Raw genomic sequence first — 14214 nt, 5'->3', positions numbered from 1 at the left:
ATCCAATAATAATCATACAAAATAAACTTGTTTGGACAGATGCAACTTTTGGCTTCAAATCTGAACTCAACAACAGTGGATGTCCCACTGACTACTTGGTTTTTGCTCTAAATTCTTTCTTTCATCCTTTGCCTGCACCTGAAATATTGGAGGAAAAAAAGCACATAAACTGGATCTATCTTCAATTCCAGGAATGAATGAAAAGAGATCTCCCTGAGAGAGCATGAATAGAAAACAGTTACTGACTATATGAAGAATCATAGAAGTTTAAAGGAAGAAGTGAAGAGTCAAAATGTTTCCCTATGAAAGAGATTTGCTGAAAAGACAGAGAGTAAACTTTAGAAATTTTTATAATTTCAGTAAAATTTTAAAAGCCATTGTATTTAATTAAAAGAAAGAATCTAAATTGGAAAAAATAATTTAAAAACAAAAATTACTGAATTTAAGGATACCTCATTGGCACCAACAAGGCTATTGAGTACCAAAGAAAACAAACCATGATTTGAAGGCAGTGTCAAGAAACTATTCCAGGAATAAAATTTTGTTTAAGAATTTGAGTTCTTATCATTCTGCCAAGTACTTTGAACATTCATTAACATATTTCATCTTCAAAGTATTATTTTGGGATGCCTGGGGGGCTCAGTGTTTGAATATCTGCCTTTGAGTCAGGGCGTGATCCCAGATTCCCAGGATCGAGTCCCAGATCGGGCTCCCTGCATGGAGCCTGGTTCTCCCTCTGCCTATGTCTCTGCCTCTCTCTGTGTGTCTCTCATGAATAAATAAATAAAATCATTAAAAAACCCAAAGTATTATTTTAAGCAAGTATTATTATTTCTATTCACAATTTATATTTGAGGAAATGCCCCATAGGAAGGTTACGTATGTTACTCAACAGCAAACACACAATTAGTAATGTGGGCTGGAAATGGGTTTTAACCCAATGCTATTTTACTCAATAGCCTGTGTTCTGGTTTCTAGTAAGCTCCTATAGGTCATCAAGAAATAGAGAGTATTTCTATGCTCTCTAAATTATTGTAGACCAGGAGTCAGCAAACTTTTTCTCTAAAGCATTGGAGTAAATATTTTCAACTTTGTGGACCACACAGTCTCTGTTACAACTACTCAGTTCTGCCATTATAGTGAGAAAGCAGCCATAGACACTACATTAATGGTAGTGAGTGCCTCCCAATAAAATTTTACTTACAAAAACAAATGATTGGTCAGATTTGCCTGTAGGCCATAGTTTGCCAACCCATATATTAGAGCATATAAAGGATGAGAACATAATCTTTTTTTATGAAGCTATCATAGCACCAATACCAAAATGCTTCAAAGATCATGCACAAAAATTTTAAATTATCTCACTTACAGAAATGCAAAGTACAAATAAAATCTTTGCAAATTGAAACTGGCAGCAAGACCATTACACAGTAACAAAATAGAGGTTATTTCAGTAGTATAAGGAGGTCTGACTTTTAAAAATGTGTTGTTATAATAATATAAATAAATAAAATAAATGAAACATATTAGTTCTTCAGGTAGGTTTTTCAAAATTCAAGTCCATTTCCAAGTTAAAAAAAAAAACTTCATAAAAAATGAATAAGAGGGGATCCCTGGGTGGCTCAGCGGTTTAGCGCCTGCCTTTGGCCCAGGGCGCGATCCTGGAGTCCCGGGATCGAGTCCCATGACGGGCTCCCGGCATGGAGACTGCTTCTCCCTCTTCCCGTGTCTCTGCCTCTCTCTCTCTCTCTCTCTCTCTCTATGTCTATCATAAATAAATAAATAAATCTTTAAAAAAATGAATAAGAATATTGAACCTGATACCATAAACAATATCTATGCCCAAAAAATGTGGACATTGTAAAAATGGCTTAAATACTAAAGACATGTCCATGAAAATAAAATATGAGATAAAGACAGCCTTTACAAACACTATTATTTAATATTATTTTGAAAATTCTAACTGAGGTAATATGACCAGAAAAGCATATTAGAAAGTAGGAACCAAAATTATAATAATTTCCAGGTGATATAATACACAGAATCACAACTTTTTGCAGCACAAGCCCAGGAGGAGAAACTTCCATGGGAACTAGTGCCAGAGTAGAAAAACCTAAATTGTAATTAATGAAATGCTGGAGGCTCAGTGTGCACAACTCTGAGAGTTAAAGACTTAAAGTGGGACCACTCTTGTGGGGATAACCTACTTTAGTTTTACCTCCAGGAGCTCTACCAAATGCTCACAGTGAAGATCAGAGAAAAAGAGAAAAATATCCTCATGCTTCTGACAGGAGGAGAGGAAGCAACCATTTTGAAATATGCCAAAGCATTCTGTTCAACAAGATCTGCCCTCAAAAGAAACTGTTTTACCAGAGATTAACCTACTTGACATATTATTATAGCATAACTGACCTAGAGGAAAAACTATATCCATCTCCGGCTCCTTCTAGCCACCAAAATGGTAAAGAAAGTCATTCAGAAGTAAAAACAACAACAACAACAACAACAAAAGAAACTAATTCAAAACAACAAAAGAAACAAGCATCAGAAATAAAACTACATACATAGTTTATAGGTAAATACAAAGATTTTTTTCTTAGTATTTAAATCTTTGTAAAAGATAATTGACTCGTTAAAATAAAAATAATAGTGCCATATTATGGACTGAATAAAATATGGAGAAGTAAAGAGTATGAGGACAATTGTACAAGGGTGGGAGGTGAAATATAGTATATGTTGTAAGGTACCTCTACTATATGTAAAGTTCTGTATTATCACTTGGAGGTTGACTGTAATGAATAAAAGATATGTGCTAGAAGAATGAAACTAGACCACTCTCTTTCACCATACACAAAGATAAACTCAAAATGGATGAAAGATCTAAATGTGAGACAAGATTCCATCAAATCCTAGAGGAGAACACAGGCAACATCCTTTTTGAACTCAGCCACAGTAACTTCTTGCAAGATACATCCACGAAGGCAAAAGAAACAAAAGAAAAAATGAACTATTGGGACTTCATCAAGATTAGAAGCTTTTGCACAGCAAAGGATACAGTCAACAAAACTAAAAGACAACCTACAGAATGGGAGAAGATATTTGCAAATGACGTATCAGATAAAGGGCTAGTTTCCAAGATCTATAAAGAACTTATTAAACTCAACACCAAAGAAACAAACAATCCAATCATGAAATGGGCAAAAGACATGAAGAGAAATCTCACAGAGGATGACATAGACATGGCCAACATGCATATGAGAAAATGCTCCGCATCACTTGCTATCAGGGAAATACAAATCAAAACCACAATGAGATACCACCTCACACCAGTGAGAATGGGGAAAATTAACAAGGCAGGAAACCACAAATGCTGGAGAAGATGCGGAGAAAAGGGAACCCTCTTTCACTGTTGGTGGGAATGTGAACTGGTGCAGCCACTCTGGAAAACTGTGTGGAGGTTCCTCAAAGAGTTAAAAATAGACCTGCCCTACGACCCAACAATTGCACTGTTGGGGATTTACCCCAAAGATTCAGATGCAATGAAATGCCGGGACACCTGCACCCCGATGTTTCTAGCAGCAATGTCCACAATAGCCAAACTGTGGAAGGAGCCTCGGTGTCCATCGAAAGATGAATGGATAAAGAAGATGTAGTTTATGTATACAATGGAATATTACTCAGCCATTAGAAATTACAAATACCCACCATTTGCTTCAACGTGGATGGAACTGGAGGGTATCATGCTGAGTGAAGTAAGTCAATTGGAGAAGGACAAACAGTGTATGTTCTCATTCATTTGGGGAATATAAATAACAGTGAAAGGGAATATAAGGGAAGGGAGAAGAAAAAGACTCCTAACTCGAGGAAACGAACTTAGGGGTGGTGGAAGGGGAGGAGGGCGGGGGTGGGGGTGGATGGGTGACGGGCACTGAGGGGGGCGCTTGACGGGATGAGCACTGGGTGTTATTCTGTATGTTGGTAAATTGAACACCAATAAAAAATTAATTTATTTAAAAAATAAAATAAAATAAAAGATATGTGCTAAAACTCTAAAGCAACCATTAAAATAACAAAGAGTTACGGCTAATAAACCAAGAAGGAGGAAAAATGGACTCACAAAAAATACTCTATCCAAAAAGCAAAAGGGAACATAGAACAGATAAGTTAAACAGAAAAAAGTCATGATAGATTCAAATTAAAACATAGCAATAATCATATTAAATGCAAATGGTCTAAACAACCCAATTAAAAAGTACAGAGATATCAAGTTGAAAAAAAACAAGACTCAATTGTATGCAGCTTAAAGAGATTTACTTTAAAATTTATACCAATTGAAATTTTGACACAAATCAAAGCAAGAAGGAATGAAAAGGACATATCAATTGTAATACTAATCTAAAGAAAGGTGGACTAGCTATTTTAATATTAGACAAAATAGATTGCAAGGCAAAGAATATTACTAAGGTCATGGACATTCATTTCATATTGATAAAAGCATCAATGTATCATAAGGCATAACAAATCTAAATATTTATATATTTAGTAACAGAGATTCAAAATGAATGAAGCAAAAACTGATAGAATTGTAAAGAAATTGCCACAATTACATTTGGAGAATTTAATACCTCTCTTTTATAATCAATAAAATAAAGATGTAGAGAATCTGTAATGATACCAAAGACTTGAATAGTATTAACAACCAACTTGCCATAATTGACACGTATAAAAATTTCTACCAAAAGACTTCTGAGGAAGATAGTAGAGTAGGAGGACCCCAAGTTCACCTCATCCCATGGATATAACTATAGATAACAGTCACATCAGTGCAAATACCGGGAAACAACTCAAAGACTGGCAAAACAAACTCAACAACTAAATGTAGAGAAGAGGTCAGAATGAAGAGGGTAGGAAGGGCAGAGAGGAAGACAGGAGCTAAACCCCAGGGTCTATCCACTGCAGAGAGGGAGCCACAGGTGTGGCTTCCCAAGAAGACCAGTATAAACCTTGCCAACACCATGTCTCAGCTATGCATTTTGCAGGGCCTCATTACTGGCAGCAACATCAACTGGTCACCACTTGTGGAGGATGCATGCACCTTGTTAGAATTGCACACCCCACTCATGTGCACTCTGTGGATTGGCTCTGGCCCACCCCAGTCTTGGGAGTGCCTGTGTGCCTCCTGTAGCAAAGAAGACAGTTATATACAAAGGAACCTGAGCCACCTTGTTAAAAGTGCATGGCCTGCCCACTACTTTTAAAAGCAAGAGATAGGGGATCCCTGGGTGGCTCAGCGGTTTAGCACCTGCCTTTGGCCCAGGGCGCGATCCTGGAGTCCCGGGATCGAGTCCCACGTCAGGCTCCCGGCATGGAACCTGTGTCTCTGCCTCTCTCTCTCTCTGTCTATGATAAATAAATAAATAAATCTTTAAAAAAAAAAAAAGCAAGAGATATAACTGACTTTCCTAACACAAAAAAACAGACACAGAGAGTTAGACAAAACAAGGAGACAGAGGAATATGTGCCAAAGGAAAAAACAGGACAAAATCGCAGGAAGAGACCTAAGCAAAATGGAGATAATGTGCCTGATAGCAAATTTAAAGTAGTGACAATAAAGATACGCACTGCACTTGAGAAAAGAGTGAGGACATCAGTGAGACCCCTGCCAAAGAGCTAAAAAAGAACTAGTCAGAGATGAAGAATACAATGATTGAAATACTAAATGGAATAAATAGCAAGCTAAAGAAGCAGAAAAATGAGTCAATGACCTGGAGGACAGAGTAATGCAAAGTAATCAAACTGAGCAAGTGAGAAAAAAAATAAGCAAAATGAGAATAGATTTAGGGAACTCAGTGACTCTATTAGGCCTAATAAGATTCCCATTATAGGGATCCCAGAAGAGAAGAGAGAAAAGGGGGGTGAAATTTATTTGAAGAGATAATAGCTGAAAACTTCCTGAATTGGGGGAAGGAAACATAAATTAAGATCCAGAGACACAGAGATCCCCCAATAAAATCAACCTAAGGAGGTCCACACCAAGACACATAGTAACTAAAATGGCAAAAAGCAGGGATAAAGAAAAAATTTTAAGTTTGTAAGAGAAAAGAAGACAGTTATAAACAAAGGAAACCCTAAGGCTGTCAGCAGGCTTTTTAGAAGAAACTTTGCAGGCCAGAGGGAAGTGGCATGATATATTCAAAGTGCTAAATGGGAAAAATCTGCAGCCAAGAGCACTTTATTCAGCAAGACTATCTATCATTCAGAATAGAGGAACAGCTAAAGAGTTTCCCAGACAAAGAAAAGTTAAAGGAATTTATGACCACTAAACAGACCCTACAGGAAATGTTAAGAGAGACTCTGAGTGGAAAACAAAAACCACAAGTAAGAGCAAGAAAAATTGGAAGCACAAAAGCAGTAAAAATAAATATACCTGCAAAGATCAGTCAATGGACTCATAAAATAAAAGGATGTAAAGTTTGACACCATATACATAAAATGGGAGGAGAAAAGGAATAAAGAATGGGCTCAAACTTCAGTGACTATCAACTTAATTTAGAATACTCTGCAAAAGCTGTTATATACAACCTAATGGTAACCACAAATCAAAAACCAGTGATAGATAAGCAAAAATTAAAGAGAAAGGAATCCAAGCATATCACTAAAGAAAACCACCCTATGGTGAGAGAGGAGGGCAAGAGAAGATAGGAATACAGAGCCACAAAAACAAACCAAAAATAAATAACAAAATGGCAGTAAATATATACCTATCAGTAATTAATTTAATTACAAATATGAAAGAACTAATTAATAGTAATATGACAATAGTAGGGGATTTTAACACCCCGCTTATATCAATGTACAGATCAACCAAACAGAAAATAAATAAGGAAACACTGGATGACACACTGGATCAGATGGATTTAACAGATCTATTCAGAACATTTCATCCTAAACCAGTATAATACAGATTCTTTTCAGGTAAACACAGTACATTCTCCAGAAGAGATCACATATTAAGCCACAAAACAAGTCTCAACAATTTTTAAAAAAATCAAAGTTATACCATGCATCTTTTCTGACCATGATGCAATGATACTAGAAATCAACCACAAGAAAAAATCTGGAAAGAATAAAAATAGAGGTTAAATAACAAGCTACTAAACAACAAATAAGTCAACCAAGAAATCAAAGAGGAAATTAAAAAATACATGGAGACAAATGAAAATGAAAACACAACAGTTCAAAATCTTTGAGATGCAGCAAAATCAGTTCTAAGAGGAAAGTTTATATCAATATAGGCCTACCTCAAGATGCAAGAAAAAATCTCAAACAACCTAACTTACACATAAAGGAGCTAGATAAAGAATAAATAAAACCCAAATCCAGTAGAAGGAAGGAAATAATAAAGATTAGAACAGAAATAAATGACATAACTAAGAGAACAATAGAACAGATCAATGAAACCACAAGCTGCTTCTTTGAAAAGATCAACAAAAAATATAAACCTCTCACTGGATTCATCAGAGAGAGAGAGAGAACCCAAATAAACAAAATCAGAAACGAAGAGGAGGAATAACAACCAATGTCACAGAAATTCAAAAGATTATAAGAGAATATTATGAAAAATTATATGCCAACAACCTGTACAACCTAGAAGAAATGAATAAATTCCCAGAAATACATCACCTTCCAAAACCAAAGCAGGAAGAAATAGAAAATTTGAACAGACTGATTACCAGAATGAAATGGAGTCAGTAATCAAAAAACTCCTAACGAACAAAAGTCCAGGACCAGAAGCCTTCACAGGCAAATTCTACCAAACATTTAAAGAAGAGTTAATACTCATTCTCCTCAAACTTTTCTATAAAATAGAAGAGGAAGGAAAACTTCCAAATTCATTCCATTAGGCCAGTATTACCTTGATACCAAAACCAGACAAAAATGCCACTGAAAAAGAGAACTGTAGGCCCATAGCTCTGAGTAGCACAGATGCAAAAATCCTCAAGAAAATATCAGCAAACTGAATCTACCAATACATTAAAAAAAAAAAATTCACCACTATAAAGTGGGATTTTTTTTCCTAGATTGCAAGCAAGAGTGGTTCCATATTCACAGATCAACCAATACGCTACATCACATCAACAAGAGAGAGGATAAAAACCATATGATCATCCCAATAGAGGTAAAAAAAAAAAAAAAAAGCATTTGACAAAGTGCAACATCCATTCATGATAAAAACCCTCAACAAAATAGGTTAAGAGGGAATATACCTCAACATAATAAAGGCCTTGTAGGAAAAGAAAACACAAAAAACCCCACAGCGAACATCATACTGATTGGTGAAAAGCTGAGAGCTTTTCCCCTAATGTCAGGAATAAGACAAATATGTCCACTCTCACCACTTCTTTTCGATATAGAGCTGGATGTCCTACCCAGGGCAATTAGACAATACAAATAAATAAAAGGCATCCAAATCAGTAAGAAAGAAGTAGGACTTTCACTATGTGCAGATGACATGATACTATACAAAACAAAATTTGAAGGGACACACGTGCCCCTATGGTTATGGCAGCATTGTTTACCATGGCCAGGTATGGGAAGAGCCCAGGTGTCCATCAGTAGAAGAACGGATAAAGAAGAGGTGGTATATATATCCAATGGAATATTACTCAGCCATAAAAAAGAATGAAATCTTGCCATTCACTACAGCCTGGATGGAGCTAGAGAGTATAATGCTAAGCGAAATAAACTGGTCAGAGAAAGACAAATGCCGTGTGATTTCACTCAAATGTGGAATTTAAGAAATAAATCAAATGAACGGGGTAGGGAGGTTGGGGGAGAGACAAACCAAAAAAAAAAAAAAGACTCTTAACTCTAGAGAACAAACTGATGCTTACCAGAGGGGAGGAGGTGAGGGGAAGGGTGAAATAGGTGAAGGGGATGAGGGGATTAAGAGCACCCTTATCTCAATGAGCACTGAGTAATGAATGGAAGTGTTGAGTCACTGTATTGAACACCTGAAACAAATACAGCACTGTAAATTAACCATGCTGAAATTAAAATTAAAAACTAAAAGCCTTAAAAAAAAAATTCTATCTAAGAACAACGGAATACCCACCCATTCTTTTCAATTTCCGAATGAGCATTTATCAAGGTGATCATACTCAAGATTATTAAAAGACATCCCAATAACCTTTTTAAAAATTCAGATCACATGAAATATGTCCTTTAGTCCCATTGGTGTTGAATTAGGAATTAATAACAGAGAGATCTCTAGAATATCTTCAAGGATTTGTGCAGGACTGCTAATGGCAACTTGAAATTCCCAAATACCTATCAAAAGGTGACTACGCGGATTGCAGTATATCTATACACTGGAGTGCTCTTCGGCAATAAAAAGAATGAAGTTGTACTACATGCCATAGATGAATCTCAAAGAAAATTTTGCAGTCAAAAAAAAAAAAAAAAGCCAGACCAAAAAAAAGAATGTATACTCTATGATTCCATTTTATATAAAGTGTCCGAAAATTCAAACTATCTAAAGTTACAGAAAACAGATCAATGATTGTTTGGGGATGGAAAAGGGGGTTACGGAGGAACATGCCAAAGGAATGAAGCTCTAACTATAAAACTAGTTTTATATAGTTTTTTTATAGTCCACTTTTAGCCACCTAGAGAAAAGGACATTTGGGGAGTCAAGGCTCTTTTCCTTGTCTTCAAATTCAGGGCCTTGTCGGGGAGGCTCTCTCCTGCTGGTACGTGGGATTGTGCCCGTGGCTCTCTGTTGGTGGAGACAGCATGCAACGAGAGAGGAGACGCACAGGAGAACGAGGGAAAACAAAAATGCAGCGAAAGCAGATGTCGCAAACAGCTGGTAGTTCTTCATTCTGGCTTATTTCTGTGGGCCAAGGAAGATTTTAAGTGGGTTTGAACTCCTTTTCCATTTGCCCCAGTAACTGTAAGAGTCTGGACACATTTCGTCAACCTCTGACTACGACCTTCCTCACCTACAGTAACTGCGTTATGCATCTCTAAGTTGGATTCATGAAAAATATGGGGGTTACGTAGAGGCCTTACCCATAGGAGAAGCACTTGGAAGAACGAAAGATGAGAGAGCGTTTAATAATACCTCCTGGAGGGAAGCATTTCCTATGAGATCATCTTCAAAGGAAACCCAAGCCCCCATAGCGGGATCGGTGCTGCTCTAAAGCAACTTGGCTGAGATGGGAGCTCAGTTTCTTTGTAAAGATCAAATAACAGGGTTCCCTGGTGACTGAGCACAAAATCATAAGGTGCTGACGTGTGAAAAGCATGGAACTCGTGGGGCTGCCGCAGGGTTGGGGCACACCCTGGCTCGCCTGGCTCTTTCTCTATGTTCCCAACCTGATGCCCTGAGCGCCTCTCCTGCGATCTAACCAGCAGGTATTTATTTCTACGAGTCGATCACAAGTGAATCCACCTTCTCCGCAAATCTCTAGCAAGTGCAGACGTCCTCAAGTCATGAACCCCTGCGCCTGCTTTTGGGAGGAGGCCCGCCTCTACGTTGCTTCTCTACCATGGGTGTTAGTTATTAAAAAGCATTTTCAACATGCTGTCCTCTTTCCTGGGCATCCCCTGATTTGGCCCTTATACAGCCTGGGATGTCGGCAGGGCCGGGGTAGCGGTTCCCATGTTACAGGGGAGGAACCGGGCCCAGGGGGTTGAGCGGTTTGCCTTTAAGTCTCACAATAAGCGGGTGGACACCTAACTATTCAACAAATGACAGCTATGTCTCTCCCTAACTCATGCTGGTACCTTACAAGTGACTGCCTGTGTTTAGAAATAAGCTAAATTGGTTCTTTCTCCTACTTTTTGAAGCTGCTTATGTTTTTGTGCTGTCATGAGGAACATGTCAATGTCTGTAAACGAAGAATAAAATTATGTATAAAGCTAAGCTTTTTATGTTTGACAAAGAATAAGAGGAGGAAAAAAAATCACAATCCGCAGGTCCTCATGGAAGAAAGAGATGGAAAGGCAATTGGGAATAGTTTGCAACCATACTGAGGATGGATAGATAGGCAGTGGGAGAGGAGACAAGAGGAAGAGGGACTTTCAAACACTCTAGGAAGTTGCCAGAGAAAACCAGCTAAAAAAAAAAAAAAAAAAACGGCAAGGAAAGTGAGGCTGCAAACCTCACAGAACTCCCCAGGACCAAGGCTTTGGGTGTTTGAGTGAACACAGCTCAGGTACTAATTTTAGTTGAGCTTCTTTAGTATACTTATACATATTTTCCTGAAATAAATCAGCATTTTAAAACTGTTGTTCTAATAATTCCTTTTGGTTTATTATTTACTCAAACCCTCTGTCTGTCCAAAGTCTTCTTCAGTCCAACATTATTATCTAAGTCTGGAAGAGATTTGATTGGTGATTTATTTTGTAAAGGAATAGGACCTTGCCCCGCTGTGTCCCCAAAAGAGATCATAGCACATGTCTTCTTGGTCCACTGTGGGTTCCACATGGCCCATCTGCCCGGGAGACAGATGTTCCCTGACCTGCCCCTGCAAAGTCTAAAGCATGTGCCGTTGTGAATTTTTAACTAACAGCGACCAGAAACAATAAGCTTTCCTTTTCCTGAATTTCATGATCGTAGCTATTTAACCACACCTTCATTTTATGGGTATACTAGTGATTTAAATATGAGAAAGAGAATGGGGACTATGAAAGCTTAGAGGGGAAAGAAGCTTTTCATGACTTATTAGTACATGAGCACCAGCCCCAACATCCCATCCCCCAGCATCCCTTTAATAAAACATTGGGTTTCACAACGTGGTAGTGCAGCACATACCAACCAAAACAATCATGTTCTGTCCTTTGTAGGGGAACACGGAGCTCCGGACCTACCATCTGCTGTTGCTTCCAGCACTGCCGACGGATCACTGCTTACTCACATACCCTCTCTCGGGGATGGAGGAGAGCCTGTATCTCTGAGGCGGTTGCCTGGATTTAGGTCGTTGGCTCTCCCCATGGGACAGGTGGACTGGACTGCACAGAAATTGGAGTGGGTCCTACGTCCCCAGTCTCATGATCCTATCAGCTGAGCTCCAGTGGCTCTACCTCACCCAAGGAGTTTACAAGGCCATGGTTCCTGATCCGAAGCGGAGGCTGGGAAAGTGTCAGATGCAGGGACAAGATGATCATTCAACATGTGCCAAAGTACCACATACACTTTGGAGGAGCAAGAAAAGTGTATCCTGGGATTCATCTTGGGGCAGGGCAAGTTTCAGAGCCAAGGGCTTGCTCAGCCAACTCCTCGCACAGCTGCCAGAGACCTCCACCTGCCAAAGCTTGGCCAGTGTCCGGCGCTCCAGAGGACTCATCCACCCCTAGAGGGCAGGGGATCCCTGGAGAGAAGAGGTCACGACTGTCTTTCTGATATTCTCCCAAACACTCAAAAAATAATAAATTAAGTCCACCTACAGGAAAACAGCTTGGCCTCCACGGCCTCGGAGTGCTGCAGAAGAGAAAAATGCGAAACGATAATTACAGTCGAGACATCATTAGAGTCTGTTTATACATTTTCAAACATACGTTGTTAAACATTTTTTTAAAAGAAAGTTTCAGAACAGTGTGAAGCATATTATCCCATGAATGCAAATTTTCAAATGTTTATTTAAGTTAGTAGAAGCGCAGGGAAAAAAAATCTGAAAGAATATGCCACAAACTATTTTAAAATTATGACCAAATCATGAAACACTTTCTAAATTGTACTTCTACATTTGTATATTTATCTACAATGAGCATACATTTTTGTGAAAACAGAAGAATACATCTTTTAAATCAAGTCAAGCCTTTGAAGAATATTTAATAACATGGAAATTTTTCTTAAAGAGAAATCAGATTATAAAACAATCTATATAATATGGTATTGATTTCTTAACATTTGTAAATATTGGTAGTAAAAAATACTAAAAGGAAATCCATTAAAATCCAAGAATCCAATTTCTGGGTGAATGAATTGAAGGTGATTTTTATTTTTTATTTTTATACACTTTCCAGCTTTCTAGAATTATGACATTTATAATTGGGGGGGGAATACAAGATAAGTCATAAAAAGTGGAGTAAATAACTCTCTGACAATAAACCTACCTAGGGAAATTGAGAAAAGACTTATCCAAGTAGGTAATGCCCAGAGATGCCTGCAGTATTAATAGAAATTCATCAAGGAGATGGGGGGACATCCCCCCTTTCTCAGAGGGGACTGTGTGCAAAAGGACAAAGAGCAAAAAAAAGAGAGTGGCATAGTCACGAAATATCATGTAAGCTTATGAAGTGGGGAGGAGTGAAACTGGTAAGAATTAAGCAATAAGGTGGGGCCCAGTGCTCTAGAGAATCTGGAATTGGATCTGTAAGCCAAGGAAGCCACTGATTGATTTAAGGTAGGGGAGTGACAGGATCTGATTGGCTTTGAATTCACTGTCTCCACTCTGCATGATGGAATAAAACATGGGAAGACTGAAGTAAGGTGGATAAGGCTTTGCAGGGGTAAGGTGTGGAATAATGAGGATGAACTAGATTCAGGAGATCGTTAGAAAGCCAAACAGATAGGCCTTAATGATTATCAGATGCACGTGGGACAGAGGGTGGGTCAAAGAGGAGTCCAGCAGGATGCCCAGGTTTCTGATATGAGGGATTTTGAATAGAGAAGAACCATTTCATGGTATTCTTTTCCAAGAAATAGGAATGGAGGGAGTTCAAGATGGAGACTGGGGGTGGGGAGGTAAAATTCGTTTCATTATGGACATGCTGAGTTGAAGTGACTGTGGACCATCGCGGTGGAAATTCCCAACTGGCAGCTAACAAGAATGGTATGCGTCTGGCAGCCAGAAGAGACAGTGGACGAGAGACAAGGGTGTTAGAGCCACGAGTTACAAGTGGCAGTTCCCTTACCCAGGGTGCCGATGAGCTAACTCATGGGGGAATGTGTAGAGGGAAAAGGAAAGCCAGGTGAGTGAGAGCGCTCTGAGCAGAACCCTGTTAGAGGATCTGTGATGAAAGAGAACCCAGTCAGACAGGATTCAAAGAGCGAGTCAAGCGCACAAGTCGTTCTTGGTCAGTTGGTTAAGCAGCTGCCTTTGGCTTGGGTCATGATCCCAGGGTCCTGGGATCGAGCCCCATGTCAGGCTCCCTGCTCAGTGGGGAGTCAGCTCAGTGGGGAGTCAGCTTCTCCCTCTCCCTCCG

General features: G+C 38.7%; 1 protein-coding gene and 1 long non-coding RNA gene across 4 annotated transcripts in view; both read right to left on the bottom strand.

Moving 5' to 3' along the window:
• KCNAB1 (potassium voltage-gated channel subfamily A member regulatory beta subunit 1) overlaps positions 1–14214 on the bottom strand; it is a 359350-nt gene that overhangs the window by 286823 nt on the left and 58313 nt on the right. The gene's annotated exons all lie outside the window — the stretch shown is intronic.
• LOC111092014 lies at positions 9579–14192 on the bottom strand. The gene is made up of 3 exons (XR_005377264.1): positions 13123–14192; positions 11878–12487; positions 9579–9895 (listed from the first exon to the last, which is right to left on the bottom strand). It is a non-coding gene; the product is annotated as an uncharacterized LOC111092014 (long non-coding RNA).

The sequence above is a fragment of the Canis lupus genome, chromosome 23 (genome assembly GCF_011100685.1).
Source record: "Canis lupus familiaris isolate Mischka breed German Shepherd chromosome 23, alternate assembly UU_Cfam_GSD_1.0, whole genome shotgun sequence".
Lineage (NCBI taxonomy): Eukaryota > Metazoa > Chordata > Mammalia > Carnivora > Canidae > Canis > Canis lupus.
The sequence above is the reverse complement of the archived record's forward strand: the minus strand, read 5'-3'. Positions and strand labels throughout refer to the sequence as shown.